A 17,452-nucleotide genomic window follows, 5' to 3' on the forward strand; every position below is an offset into this window, starting at 1 on the left:
ATTTTCTTCTCCAGATACAAACGAAAATATAACTGGGTGTTTTAAGCACAGTTCACTAATCTCGTGTAACCTGTTTTTCACAAACACAGAACATTTCTGTAGTTTATCAAGATTGTGAGTGTGCGAATATATCCAAGATAAAGCTACAAGGCTATCTGAATAAACCCTTAATTCCTGAATCTTAATAGGTTTAATGCAAGAGGGACCCGATAATTCTTTGTATAAATCTAAGAGACATTCCACTGCTAAGGCAATACTTTCTAGTTCAAGGGAAGGCATACTTTTAGATTGAAGGTTTTTTCCTACCATACGATTTTTTGCAAAAGCAAAACTTAGCTTACCTGTGGAAATACACTGTATGTATATCACTACTCCAAATATACATTTGCTACTGTCAGAATAAGCTATCAGCTTGTAAGTGTCATCTCTGCTTCCCGCAAACCTAGGAACTTTGATGACAGGAGCAGCATTTGCTTGCTTAGCAATATTTTGCCATTCTCTCGAACGTTCTTTATCCAGTGCTTGATCCCAACTCAAGTGTTGATCACATTGTAATCTGTGTAGGAAGAGCCTGCTTCTATTAAGTAAAGGGCCATTAAAATTATAAAGATCATACTGCGACGCAATAGTACGTAAAACTTCCCTCTTGGTATTGGCCTTAATGTCAAGATTTATGGGCTTGGTGGATAAACAGTCCTTTTCCCGATCCCACACTAAACCAAGCAACTTTACGTTCCTATCAGTCTTAACCTCATTCTCTGAATCTATGATTTCTTGCAAATTAGAATCATTTGTTATGAACTGTTGTAACCTAAAATGGTAGGGTTCAAAAATACCTTTAACCTGTTTATAGGCCCATTCAAGTTCAGCAGAAGAATCAAAAGCAATGGCACAGTTGTCCATATAACTCAACTGATATATCAGTTTTTTGAGTTCGACCAGAGACTTACTTTCATCATCAATATCGAGGATCAAAATCTTATACAAAGCTAACATTAGCAGTGCTGGACTACATCTTAATCCAAAACTTAGCCTAACATTCTTAAAAGCTACAATAGTATAGTCTTTCTTTTCTACATCACGGAACCATAAACAAAGTAACCTGTTACTGTCCACGTCGTTTAAAAGATAAATTATTAAAGGCCTGACAAATATCGAAACACAGCAAATTAAATCCAAACCTCAGATGCAATAATGCTGCTACAATCTTTTGATTTAAAGTAGGGCCTGGAAAAATGGCTTGGTTGTGACTAATTGTTAGTCCCCCACCCTTACTCTTTTGGCAAAGATTAGAGAGGTACACAACTCTACATTTAGTAGTTTCCCTGTTCAATTTAAATACACCCATGTGGGGAAGGAAACTGTGACTTGGGTGTTCTTCTAGGAACTGGGGAAGATTGTCAATTCTCTGAATTATTCCACTCTTTAACTGGTCTTTAAATACTTTGTCCATAAGGGATAATTTATTTTCGTCTTTTTGAAGTTTCTTCAAATTAGATTTTAACACCATTAAAGCCAACTCATAATTTGTACCCAATAGATGAGCCACCTTAAAATTCCACAAAAGAGGGACTACAATCCTACCATCACCATCTCTTACCATATTATCAAGGGCATACTTTACTAGCTTGTTATTAAGCTCTGAATCTTCAGCTTCTGGGCCTCCGTTACTCATGTTCGTGTACCTGGAACAATTCTCCTCCAAAACATGGTTTAATGCTTTTTCAAGCTGAGATTCTATAAGGTTTCCCTTCTCGTCCAATATGGAAAATTCTGTAGGGAGTAAACTTTCTTCAATGGTAAGGTCAGATAAAAGACAACTGTTAATATTCATATCAATATTGAACTCTGGAACTGTAGCCATATTACCACTACTAACTTTATATGGTAAATAAGGAAGATCTTGAAGGAGTTGGTCTGTATTACCCTGCAATAATATCCCTGCCTGGGTTTCAGCATAAACTGAAGTTCTATTTAACCCAAATAAAATCTCATTCTGAGGTAAGCAGTGGCATGACTTTGACCCTAGAATGAAGTCGACATTATCAATAAAGTTATCATGACATGAAAGGTTCTTATCAGCTAACATGTAACCTCTGTCTTTGAATCCTTGTACAACTTTACCCAATTGAGGAAGCTTCAATGAAATACTTATACTTGGAATGCATAAAGCCTTAACTACTTTAACAACCCCATTAATTTCAACATTGGCTTCTACCAACCTGGTTAAATATTTCCGAGAAGAATTTATACCATTCAAAGTTAATGATACATTATCCCTGATCACCTTAAGGTTCAGGTTTTCAGCCACTGTACTGGAAATAAAATTAGATTGACAGCCACTATCTTTAAGGCCTCTAATCAACAGTTTACCCTCAATATTACATGTAAATGTAGGTAAAATGGACTCTACATCAGAGTCTACCTGAAAAGCTTCAGTTACATTAACAACACTACTATTGGTTTGCTTACGAGATTTTTCATCCTTTTTAGGCATACTCTTTTCACTTTTTGAGCTAGACTGAAAAGACTTAACATCCTGTTTAACATTATCATCCAATTTCAGACACAAAAAATTAAAATGCCAATCTCCACAGTGTTTACAGCGACTATGAAATCTATACCTACAAGCGTTACTCTCATGATTCAAATTTGAACACTTAATGCAGCCTCGTAGGTTTTCAAGTTTATCAAGCTTAGAACTGGGTGAACAATATTTTGTACACTTAAAAATTGGATGATTTGCTTCAGTGCCATCAAGTTTAGTACAAATACTGCAAGGCTTGAAGGTTTTTGACTTACCTGTTTCAGGTTTTATATTAATGGCCATAGCAGAAGCGGCATTGTCAGCAGAAATTTGATTAGTTTCCTTTGGGGCCACATTCTTGCGATTGGGTTTTCCCTGCCTTTGGCTTGCCAAATACCGCTCAGTAGCTTCAAAATAATTTTCTAGAATATCACTCAGTTTTGGTTTATGATTATTAGTAATTTGGATAAAGTGATTCCTAAAGGATATATTCATTCCTTCCCAAATGAAATATTGAAGCACTGAGTCAATATCAATCTGTAGCTTTCGTACCCTTTCAACAATTAAACGAACTCTGGAAATGAAATCATACGGGTCAGCACTATCATTAAGCCTAAGTTCCGACAATTGTTTCAGAATATTGAATTTCTGAGTATCACTCGATGCAAAAGCTTTAATTAACAAGTCCTTGGCAAAAGAATAACCTCGCTTATCAGCCTCTAAAGAGTTTAATAAAATGAGTGCCCTACCAGTAATCTGCTGTTTCAACAAAAGCAGTTTGTCATACTCTGGATAGTTAAATTTACTAATAGTGTCTTCAAATTCACAAAGAAACCTATCCAAGTCTTCATCCTCAGAGCTACCATACGTAGGAAGGGGAGCAACTGGACTCTTGAGCAAACTACGAGCTGCACTTTGATCACTAGTAGATGGCACAGATGACTTACCATTCGAAGAATCAACAGCCAATAAACATTCTAAAAGCTTGTCTTCATAATTATGACACATCTGTAACTCTTGCTCAGACTTTGCTTCCTCCTCCTCTGTACTCCACTGTTCATATTTCAGTGATAAAATCTGTTTATCTAAATCCTCCAACCTGTGCATCCAATTCTCAAACTGCAACTTTAATTTACCCTTTTCTGCTAAAGACATAGAAGGAAACGTAAAAATGTTATGATGATTCTCGGTAATACACTTCGTATATACTTACGAGAATTAACAAGCACTTTAAGTTGACTAGACATTGTGAAAAGGAAAAATCGAACAAAATTAATTGGAAAAAAAGGTCTAATACCAAAAATATCACGACACTGAAAACGACCCGAGCCAAAAATCGCTCAAAAAATGTAATAAGCTAAAAAATATCGAAATATTCACTTTCATCCCTAACTTACGCAAAAACATCTGGGCGGAAAACTGAACAAATTCATCAATCCTATCACGGTCGCCATATTCGAAAATAATAGAGAGATGTAAAAAAATACGAATGCAAAAAATTCAAGCATTTATTAGGTGAATCTGAAGCAACACTTTCAGCAAGGTAAAAAGCTATCTTGAACTATTACATTCCCAGGAAGACAACGAAGCCGCCCAGATGTTTGGTACCCTAGGCACTGGTTACCAAATCCCCCTACACTTCGAATACCTCGAATCCTAAAAAAACAAAAGAAAGCTGTCAATCAACGAGACAAAATTCAATATCTGTGACAAGACAAAGTTACAAAAGTTTTCTAAATTTTAATATCACAGTTAATTAAAGGATCTCGCAAGTGTAAAAAAAATTGACTGACTTAAAGAGATAATTAAGGAATCGAGATTATTTTTAGAAGTTTGATGAAGGCGCACTAAAATAATAGGGCAACTTTAAAGTCTTGTTCTGTGTGCCAAACGGAACGAGACCTACCTCAAAGAATGCCTTGCGCTGGTTTGTTCAGTTGAGTAATCCATTCAGGTGCGTAATCCATTCCGGTGCAATAATCCATCCAACGGTCACCAACTTGATAACATCTTGATGGAAAGTTTCTTTGGACGTAGCAGCAGATCTCGTTTCCCCCGCCCATCAGTAATTACGAAAGCAGGGATGATTAACGTGAAGTCTTACATGAAACGCATGGTAAAGTTATTCTCACTGTGAAACAGCACACGACTTCATGCAATACTGAAAATAATATTCACGTCAATTTATAAGAATATTAGCCACTTGTGTTCACCGTGAAGAGTGGAAGGAATCTGCCCCGTCTTGGATAACCTTCGCCAAGGTAAACAGTAGTTTTAAGCGGCGGTGGCGATAAAACGCGTAACTAGCATTCAAGGTAGTTACGCCCATTAAGGTATATAAATGGTGTCTCGAACTATTTAAAGCACACAGCAAGGCTTATGCAATTAATTAAATAATAAGATCCTTTAATCTTACTGCGTATCAGTCAAAATACAAGGAAACCAGAAAAATAAAAAAAAATTGAAAAATGTACTATATAGTTTTTCGTATACATATATCTTCTATAATTTTAGTCGTAGAGTGAAAATATGCGATGACCACATTTATACCCATAAAACGACTCTATGCTGCAGTCTAACACAAAATCTGACACCGAAAATTTTGGGGCATTTTCTCTGACCCCGGCCCTTCCTCGATTCGGACCCCAAAAATATGGTGTTTTTTCAATAAAATCTCATATATCTTCTATAATTTTAGTCGTAGAGCGAAAATATGCGATGACCACATTTATACCCATAAAACGACTCTATGCTGCAGTCTAACACAAAATCTGACACCGAAAATTTTGGGGCATTTTCTCTGACCCCGGCCCTTGCTCGATTCGGACCCCAAAAATATGGTGTTTTTTCAAAAAAATCTCATATATCTTCTATAATTTTAGTCGTAGAGCGAAAATATGCGATGACCACATTTATACCCATAAAACGACTCTATGCTGCAGTCTAACACAAAATCTGACACCGAAAATTTTGGGGCATTTTCTCTGACCCCGGCCCCTTACCCGATTCGGACCCCAAAAATATGGTGTTTTTTCAATAAAATCTCATATATCTTCTATAATTTTAGTCGTAGAGCGAAAATATGCGATGACCACATTTATACCCATAAAACGACTATGCTGCAGTCTAACACAAAATCTGACACTGAAAATTTTGGGGCATTTTCTCTGACCCCGGCCCTTACTCGATTCGGACCCCAAAAATATGGTGTTTTTTCAATAAAATCTCATATATCTTCTATAATTTTAGTCGTAGAGCGAAAATATGCTATGACCACATTTATACCCATAAAACGACTATGCTGCAGTCTAACACAAAATCTGACACTGAAAATTTTGGGGCATTTTCTCTGACCCCGGCCCTTACTCGATTCGGACCCCAAAAATATGGTGTTTTTTCAATAAAATCTCATATATCTTCTATAATTTTAGTCGTAGAGCGAAAATATGCGATGACCACATTTATACCTATAAAATGACTCTATGCTGCAGTCTAACACAAAATCTGACACCGAAAATTTTGGGGCATTTTCTCTGACCCCGGCCCTTACTCGATTCGGACCCCAAAAATATGGTGTTTTTTCAATAAAATCTCATATATCTTCTATAATTTTAGTCGTAGAGCGAAAATATGCGATGACCACATGTATACCCATAAAACGACTCTATGCTGCAGTCTAACACAAAATTTGACACCGAAAATTTTGGGGCATTTTCTCTGACCCCGGCCCTTACTCGATTCGGACCCCAAAAATAGGGGTGTTTTTTCAATAAAATCTCATATATCTTCTATAATTTTAGTCGTAGAGCGAAAATATGCGATGACCACATTTATACCCATAAAACGACTCTATGCTGCAGTCTAACACAAAATCTGACACCGAAAATTTTGGGGCATTTTCTCTGACCCCGGCCCTTACCCGATTCGGACCCCAAAAATATGGTGTTTTTTCAATAAAATCTCATATATCTTCTATAATTTTAGTCGTAGAGCGAAAATATGCGATGACCACATTTATACCCATAAAACGAGTCGACTCTATGCTGCAGTCTAACACAAAATCTGACACCGAGAATTTTGGGGCATTTTCTCTGACCCCGGCCCTTACTCGATTCGGACCCCAAAAATATGGTGTTTTTTCAATAAAATCTCATATATCTTCTATAATTTTAGTCGTAGAGCGAAAATATGCGATGACCACATTTATACCCATAAAACGACTCTATGCTGCAGTCTAACACAAAATCTGACACCGAAAATTTTGGGGCATTTTCTCTGACCCCGGCCCTTGCTCGATTCGGACCCCAAAAATATGGTGTTTTTTCAAAAAAATCTCATATATCTTATATAATTTTAGTCGTAGAGCGAAAATATGCGATGACCACACTTATACCCATAAAACGACTTTATGCTGCAGTCTAACACAAAATCTGACACCTAAAATTTTGGGACATTTTCTCTGACCCCGGCCCTTACTCGATTCGGACCCCAAAAATATGGTGTTTTTTCAATAAAATCTCATATATCTTCTATAATTTTAGTCGTAGAGCGAAAATATGCGATGACCACATTTATACCCATAAAACGACTCTATGCTGCAGTCTAACACAAAATCTGACACCGAAAATTTTGGGGCATTTTCTCTGACCCCGGCCCTTACTCGATTCGGACCCCAAAAATATGGTGTTTTTTCAATAAAATCTCATATATCTTCTATAATTTTAGTCGTAGAGCGAAAATATGCGATGACCACATTTATACCCATAAATCGACTCTATGCTGCAGTCTAACACAAAATCTGACACCGAAAATTTTGGGGCATTTTCTCTGACCCCGGCCCTTATTCGATTCGGACCCAAAAAATATGGTGTTTTTTCAATAAAATCTCATATATCTTCTATAATTTTAGTCGTAGAGCGAAAATATGCGATGACCACATTTATACCCATAAAACGACTCTATGCTGCAGTCTAACACAAAATCTGACACCGAAAATTTTGGGGCATTTTCTCTGACCCCGGCCCTTACTCGATTCGGACCCCAAAAATATGGTGTTTTTTCAATAAAATCTCATATATCTTCTATAATTTTAGTCATAGAGCGAAAATATGCGATGACCACATTTATACCCATAAAACGACTCTATGCTGCAGTCTAACACAAAATCTGACACCGAAAATTTTGGGGCATTTTCTCTGACCCCGGCCCTTACCCGATTCGGACCCCAAAAATATGGTGTTTTTTCAATAAAATCTCATATATCTTCTATAATTTTAGTCGTAGAGCAAAAATATGCGATGACCACATTTATACCCATAAAACGACTATGCTGCAGTCTAACACAAAATCTGACACTGAAAATTTTGGGGCATTTTCTCTGACCCCGGCCCTTACTCGATTCGGACCCCAAAAATATGGTGTTTTTTCAATAAAATCTCATATATCTTCTATAATTTTAGTCGTAGAGCAAAAATATGCGATGACCACATTTATACCCATAAAACGACTATGATGCAGTCTAACACAAAATCTGACACTGAAAATTTTGGGGCATTTTCTCTGACCCCGGCCCTTACTCGATTCGGACCCCAAAAATATGGTGTTTTTTCAATAAAATCTCATATATCTTCTATAATTTTAGTCGTAGAGCGAAAATATGCGATGACCACATTTATACCCATAAAATGACTCTATGCTGCAGTCTAACACAAAATCTGACACCGAAAATTTTGGGGCATTTTCTCTGACCCCCCTTACTCGATTCTGACCCCAAAAATATGGTGTTTTTTTCAATAAAATCTCATATATCTTCTATAATTTTAGTCGTAGAGCGAAAATATGCGATGACCACATTTATACCCATAAAACGACTCTATGCTGCAGTCTAACACAAAATCTGACACCCAAAATTTTTGGGCATTTTCTCTGACCCCCGGCCCTTACTCGATTCGGACCCCAAAAATATGGTGTTTTTTCAATAAAATCTCATATATCTTCTATAATTTTAGTCGTAGAGCGAAAATATGCGATGACCACATTTATACCCATAAAACGACTCTATGCTGCAGTCTAACACAAAATATGACACCGAAAATTTTGGGGCATTTTCTCTGACCCCGGCCCTTACTCGATTCGGACCCCAAAAATATGGTGTTTTTTCAATAAAATCTCATGTATCTTCTATAATTTTAGTCGTAGAGCGAAAATATGCGATGACCACATTTATACCCATAAAACGACTCTATGCTGCAGTCTAACACAAAATCTGACACCGAAAATTTTGGGGCATTTTCTCTGACCCCGGCCCTTACTCGATTCGGACCCCAAAAATATGGTGTTTTTTCAATAAAATCTCATATATCTTCTATAATTTTAGTCGTAGAGCGAAAATATGCGATGACCACATTTATACCCATAAAACGACTCTATGCTGCAGTCTAACACAAAATCTGACACCGAAAATTTTGGGGCATTTTCTCTGACCCCGGCCCTTACTCGATTCGGACCCCAAAAATATGGTGTTTTTTCAATAAAATCTCATATATCTTCTATAATTTTAGTCGTAGAGCGAAAATATGCGATGACCACATTTATACCCATAAAACGACTATGCTGCAGTCTAACACAAAATCTGACACTGAAAATTTTGGGGCATTTTCTCTGACCCCGGCCCTTACTCGATTCGGACCCCAAAAATATGGTGTTTTTCAATAAAATCTCATATATCTTCTATAATTTTAGTCGTAGAGCGAAAATATGCGATGACCACATTTATACCTATAAAACGACTATGCTGCAGTCTAACACAAAATCTGACACTGAAAATTTTGGGGCATTTTCTCTGACCCCGGCCCCTTACTCGATTCGGACCCCAAAAATATGGTGTTTTTTCAATAAAATCTCATATATCTTCTATAATTTTAGTCGTAGAGCGAAAATATGCGATGACCACATTTATACCCATAAAACGACTCTATGCTGCAGTCTAACACAAAATCTGACACCGAAAATTTTGGGGCATTTTCTCTGACCCCGGCCCTTACTCGATTCGGACCCCAAAAATATGGTGTTTTTTCAATAAAATCTCATATATCTTCTATAATTTTAGTCGTAGAGCGAAAATATGCGATGACCACATTTATACCCATAAAACGACTCTATGCTGCAGTCTAACACAAAATCTGACACCGAAAATTTTGGGGCATTTTCTCTGACCCCGGCCCTTACTCGATTCGGACCCCAAAAATAGGGTGTTTTTTCAATAAAATCTCATATATCTTCTATAATTTTAGTCGTAGAGCGAAAATATGCGATGACCACATTTATACCCATAAAACGACTCTATGCTGCAGTCTAACACAAAATCTGACACCGAAAATTTTGGGGCATTTTCTCTGACCCCGGCCCTTACTCGATTCGGACCCCAAAAATATGGTGTTTTTTCAATAAAATCTCATATATCTTCTATAATTTTAGTCGTAGAGCGAAAATATGCGATGACCACATTTATACCTATAAAATGACTCTATGCTGCAGTCTAACACAAAATCTGACACCGAAAATTTTGGGGCATTTTCTCTGACCCCGGCCCTTACTCGATTCGGACCCCAAAAATATGGTGTTTTTTCAATAAAATCTCATATATCTTCTATAATTTTAGTCGTAGAGCGAAAATATGCGATGACCACATGTATACCCATAAAACGACTCTATGCTGCAGTCTAACACAAAATTTGACACCGAAAATTTTGGGGCATTTTCTCTGACCCCGGCCCTTACTCGATTCGGACCCCAAAAATAGGGTGTTTTTTCAATAAAATCTCATATATCTTCTATAATTTTAGTCGTAGAGCGAAAATATGCGATGACCACATTTATACCCATAAAACGACTCTATGCTGCAGTCTAACACAAAATCTGACACCGAAAATTTTGGGGCATTTTCTCTGACCCCGGCCCTTACCCGATTCGGACCCCAAAAATATGGTGTTTTTTCAATAAAATCTCATATATCTTCTATAATTTTAGTCGTAGAGCGAAAATATGCGATGACCACATTTATACCATAAAACGAGTCGACTCTATGCTGCAGTCTAACACAAAATCTGACACCGAGAATTTTGGGGCATTTTCTCTGACCCCGGCCCTTACTCGATTCGGACCCCAAAAATATGGTGTTTTTTCAATAAAATCTCATATATCTTCTATAATTTTAGTCGTAGAGCGAAAATATGCGATGACCACATTTATACCCATAAAACGACTCTATGCTGCAGTCTAACACAAAATCTGACACCGAAAATTTTGGGGCATTTTCTCTGACCCCGGCCCTTGCTCGATTCGGACCCCAAAAATATGGTGTTTTTTCAAAAAAATCTCATATATCTTATATAATTTTAGTCGTAGAGCGAAAATATGCGATGACCACACTTTATACCCATAAAACGACTTTATGCTGCAGTCTAACACAAAATCTGACACCTAAAATTTTGGGACATTTTCTCTGACCCCGGCCCTTACTCGATTCGGACCCCAAAAATATGGTGTTTTTTCAATAAAATCTCATATATCTTCTATAATTTTAGTCGTAGAGCGAAAATATGCGATGACCACATTTATACCCATAAAACGACTCTATGCTGCAGTCTAACACAAAATCTGACACCGAAAATTTTGGGGCATTTTCTCTGACCCCGGCCCTTACTCGATTCGGACCCCAAAAATATGGTGTTTTTTCAATAAAATCTCATATATCTTCTATAATTTTAGTCGTAGAGCGAAAATATGCGATGACCACATTTATACCCATAAAACGACTCTATGCTGCAGTCTAACACAAAATCTGACACCGAAAATTTTGGGGCATTTTCTCTGACCCCGGCCCTTATTCGATTCGGACCCAAAAAATATGGTGTTTTTTCAATAAAATCTCATATATCTTCTATAATTTTAGTCGTAGAGCGAAAATATGCGATGACCACATTTATACCCATAAAACGACTCTATGCTGCAGTCTAACACAAAATCTGACACCGAAAATTTTGGGGCATTTTCTCTGACCCCCGGCCCTTACTCGATTCGGATCCCAAAAATATGGTTATTTTTCAATAAAATCTCATATATCTTCTATAATTTTAGTCATAGAGCGAAAATATGCGATGACCACATTTATACCCATAAACGACTCTATGCTGCAGTCTAACACAAAATCTGACACCGAAAATTTTGGGCATTTTCTCTGACCCCGGCCCTTACCCGATTCGGACCCCAAAAATATGGTGTTTTTTCAATAAAATCTCATATATCTTCTATAATTTTAGTCGTAGAGCAAAAATATGCGATGACCACATTTATACCCATAAAACGACTATGCTGCAGTCTAACACAAAATCTGACACTGAAAATTTTGGGGCATTTTCTCTGACCCCGGCCCTTACTCGATTCGGACCCCAAAAATATGGTGTTTTTTCAATAAAATCTCATATATCTTCTATAATTTTAGTCGTAGAGCGAAAATATGCGATGACCACATTTATACCCATAAAACGACTATGATGCAGTCTAACACAAAATCTGACACTGAAAATTTTGGGGCATTTTCTCTGACCCCGGCCCTTACTCGATTCGGACCCCAAAAATATGGTGTTTTTTCAATAAAATCTCATATATCTTCCATAATTTTAGTCGTAGAGCGAAAATATGCGATGACCACATTTATACCCATAAAATGACTCTATGCTGCAGTCTAACACAAAATCTGACACCGAAAATTTTGGGGCATTTTCTCTGACCCCCTTACTCGATTCTGACCCCAAAAATATGGTGTTTTTTCAATAAAATCTCATATATCTTCTATAATTTTAGTCGTAGAGCGAAAATATGCGATGACCACATTTATACCCATAAAACGACTCTATGCTGCAGTCTAACACAAAATCTGACACCCAAAATTTTGGGCATTTTCTCTGACCCCGGCCCTTACTCGATTCGGACCCCAAAAATATGGTGTTTTTTCAATAAAATCTCATATATCTTCTATAATTTTAGTCGTAGAGCGAAAATATGCGATGACCACATTTATACCCATAAAACGACTCTATGCTGCAGTCTAACACAAAATATGACACCGAAAATTTTGGGGCATTTTCTCTGACCCCGGCCCTTACTCGATTCGGACCCCAAAAATATGGTGTTTTTTCAATAAAATCTCATATATCTTCTATAATTTTAGTCGTAGAGCGAAAATATGCGATGACCACATTTATACCCATAAAACGACTCTATGCTGCAGTCTAACACAAAATCTGACACCGAAAATTTTGGGGCATTTTCTCTGACCCCGGCCCTTACTCGATTTCGGACCCCAAAAATATGGTGTTTTTTCAATAAAATCTCATATATCTTCTATAATTTTAGTCGTAGAGCGATAAATATGCGATGACCACATTTATACCCATAAAACGACTCTATGCTGCAGTCTAACACAAAATCTGACACCGAAAATTTTGGGGCATTTTCTCTGACCCGGCCCCTTACTCGATTCGGACCCCAAAAATATGGTGTTTTTTCAATAAAAATCTCATATATCTTCTATAATTTTAGTCGTAGAGCGAAAATATGCGATGACCACATTTATACCCATAAAACGACTATGCTGCAGTCTAACACAAAATCTGACACTGAAAATTTTGGGGCATTTTCTCTGACCCCGGCCCTTACTCGATTCGGACCCCAAAAATATGGTGTTTTTTCAATAAAATCTCATATATCTTCTATAATTTTAGTCGTAGAGCGAAAATATGCGATGACCACATTTATACCTATAAAACGACTATGCTGCAGTCTAACACAAAATCTGACACTGAAAATTTTGGGGCATTTTCTCTGACCCCGGCCCTTACTCGATTCGGACCCCAAAAATATGGTGTTTTTTCAATAAAATCTCATATATCTTCTATAATTTTAGTCGTAGAGCGAAAATATGCGATGACCACATTTATACCCATAAAACGACTCTATGCTGCAGTCTAACACAAAATCTGACACCGAAAATTTTGGGGCATTTTCTCTGACCCCGGCCCTTACTCGATTCGGACCCCAAAAAATATGGTGTTTTTTCAATAAAATCTCATATATCTTCTATAATTTTAGTCGTAGAGCGAAAATATGCGATGACCACATTTATACCCATAAAACGACTCTATGCTGCAGTCTAACACAAAATCTGACACCGAAAATTTTGGGGCATTTTCTCTGACCCCGGCCCTTACTCGATTCGGACCCCAAAAATAGGGTGTTTTTTCAATAAAATCTCATATATCTTCTATAATTTTAGTCGTAGAGCGAAAATATGCGATGACCACATTTATACCCATAAAACGACTCTATGCTGCAGTCTAACACAAAATCTGACACCGAAAATTTTGGGGCATTTTCTCTGACCCCGGCCCTTACTCGATTCGGACCCCAAAAATAAGGGGGTTTTTCAATAAAATCTCATATATCTTCTATAATTTTAGTCGTAGAGCGAAAATATGCGATGACCACATTTATACCCATAAAACGACTCTATGCTGCAGTCTAACACAAAATCTGACACCGAAAATTTTGGGACATTTTCTCTGACCCCCGGCCCTTACTCGATTCGGACCCCAAAAATATGGTGTTTTTTCAATAAAATCTCATATATCTTCTATAATTTTAGTCGTAGAGCGAAAATATGCGATGACCACATTTATACCCATAAAACGACTCTATGCTGCAGTCTAACACAAAATCTGACACCGAAAATTTAGGGGCATTTTCTCTGACCCCGGCCCTTACTCGATTCGGACCACAAAAATATGGTGTTTTTTCAATAAAATCTCATATATCTTCTATAATTTTAGTCGTAGGGCGAAAATATACGATGACCACATTTATACCCATAAAACGACTCTATGTTGCAGTCTAACACAAAATCTGACACTCAAAATTTTGGGGCATTTTCTCTGACCCCCGGCCCTTACTCGATTCGGACCCCAAAAATATGGTGTTTTTTCAATAAAATCTCATATATCTTCTATAATTTTAGTCGTAGAGTGAAAATATGCGATGACCACATTTATACCCATAAAACGACTCTATGTTGCAGTCTAATACAAAATCTGACACCGAAAATTTTGGGGCATTTTCTCTGACCCCGGCCCTTACTCGATTCATACCCCAAAAATATGGTGTTTTTTCAATAAAATCTCATATATCTTCTATAATTTTAGTCGTAGAGCGAAAATATGCGATGACCACATTTATACCCATAAAACGACTCTATGCTGCAGTCTAACACAAAATCTGACACCGAAAATTTTGGGGCATTTTCTCTGACCCCGGCCCATACTCGATTCGGACCCCTAAAATATGGTGTTTTTTCAATAAAATCTCATATATCTTCTATAATTTTAGTCGTAGAGCGAAAATATGCGATGACCACATTTATACCCATAAAACGACTCTATGCTGCAGTCTAACACAAAATCTGACACCGAAAATTTTGGGGCATTTTCTCTGACCCCGGCCCTTACTCGATTCGGACCCCAAAAATAAGGTGTTTTTTCAATAAAATCTCATATATCTTCTATAATTTTAGTCGTAGAGCGAAAATATGCGATGACCACATTTATACCCATAAAACGACTATGCTGCAGTCTAACACAAAATCTGACACTGAAAATTTTGGGGCATTTTCTCTGACCCCCGGCCCTTACTCGATTCGGACCCCAAAAATATGGTGTTTTTTCAATAAAATCTCATATATCTTCTATAATTTTAGTCGTAGAGCGAAAATATGCGATGACCACATTTATACCCATAAAACGACTCTATGCTGCAGTCTAACACAAAATCTGACACCGAAAATTTTGGGGGCATTTTCTCTGACCCCGGCCCTTACTCGATTCGGACCCCAAAAATATGGTGTTTTTTCAATAAAATCTCATATATCTTCTATAATTTTAGTCGTAGAGCGAAAATATGCGATGACCACATTTATACCCATAAAACGACTCTATGCTGCAGTCTAACACAAAATCTGACACCGAAAATTTTGGGGCATTTTCTCTGACCCCGGCCCTTACTCGATTCGGACCCCAAAAATAGGGTGTTTTTTCAATAAAATCTCATATATCTTCTATAATTTTAGTCGTAGAGCGAAAATATGCGATGACCACATTTATACCCATAAAAGCGACTCTATGCTGCAGTCTAACACAAAATCTGACACCGAAAATTTTGGGGCATTTTCTCTGACCCCGGCCCTTACTCGATTCGGACCCCAAAAATATGGTGTTTTTTCAATAAAATCTCATATATCTTCTATAATTTTAGTCGTAGAGCGAAAATATGCGATGACCACATTTATACCCATAAAACGACTCTATGCTGCAGTCTAACACAAAATATGACACCGAAAATTTTGGGGCATTTTCTCTGACCCCGGCCCTTACTCGATTCGGACCCCAAAAATATGGTGTTTTTTCAATAAAATCTCATATATCTTCTATAGTTTTAGTCGTAGAGCGAAAATATGCGATGACCACATTTATACCCATAAAACGACTTCATGCTGCAGTCTAACACAAAATCTGACACCGAAAATTAAGGGGCATTTTCTCTGACCCCAACCCTTACTCGATTCGGACCACAAAAATATGGTTATTTTTCAATAAAATCTCATATATCTTCTATAATTTTAGTCGTAGAGCGAAAATATGCGATGAACACATTTATACCCATAAAACGACTCTTTGCTGCAGTCTAACACAAAATCTGACACCGAAAATTTTGGGGCATTTTCTCTGACCCCGGCCCTTACTCGATTCGGACCCCAAAAATATGGTGTTTTTTCAATAAAAATCTCATATATCTTCTATAATTTTAGTCGTAGAGCGAAAATATGCGATGACCACATTTATACCCATAAAACGACTCTATGCTGCAGTCTAACTCAAAATCTGACACCGAAAATTTTGGGGCATTTTCTCTGACCCCCGGCCCCTTACCCGATTCGGACCCCAAAAATATGGTGTTTTTTCAATAAAATCTCATATATCTTCTATAATTTTAGTCGTAGAGCGAAAATATGCGATGACCACATTTATACCCATAAAACGACTATGCTGCAGTCTAACACAAAATCTGACACCGAAAATTTTGGGGCATTTTCTCTGACCCCGGCCCTTACTCGATTCGGACCCCAAAAATATGGTGTTTTTTCAATAAAATCTCATATATCTTCTATAATTTTAGTCGTAGAGCGAAAATATGCGATGACCACATTTATACCCATAAAACGACTCTATGCTGCAGTCTAACTCAAAATCTGACACCGAAAATTTTTGGGGCATTTTCTCTGACCCCCGGCCCTTACTCGATTCGGACCCCAAAAATATGGTGTTTTTTTCAATAAAATCTCATATATCTTCTATAATTTTAGTCGTAGAGCGAAAATATGCGATGACCACATTTATACCCATAAAACGACTCTATGCTGCAGTCTAACACAAAATCTGACACCGAAAATTTTGGGGCATTTTCTCTGACCCCGGCCCTTATTCGATTCGGACCCCAAAAATATGGTGTTTTTTCAATAAAATCTCATATATCTTCTATAATTTTAGTCGTAGAGCGAAAATATGCGATGACCACATTTATACCCATAAAACGACTATGCTGCAGTCTAACACAAAATCTGACACCTAAAATTTTGGGGCATTTTCTCTGACCCCGGCCCTTACTCGATTCGGACCCCAAAAATATGGTGTTTTTTCAATAAAATCTCATATGTCTTCTATAATTTTAGTCGTAGAGCGAAAATATGCGATGACCACATTTATACCCATAAAACGACTATGCTGCAGTCTAACACAAAATCTGACACTGAAAATTTTG

This window comes from Palaemon carinicauda, chromosome 6 (genome assembly GCF_036898095.1).
Source record: "Palaemon carinicauda isolate YSFRI2023 chromosome 6, ASM3689809v2, whole genome shotgun sequence".
Taxonomy (NCBI): domain Eukaryota; kingdom Metazoa; phylum Arthropoda; class Malacostraca; order Decapoda; family Palaemonidae; genus Palaemon; species Palaemon carinicauda.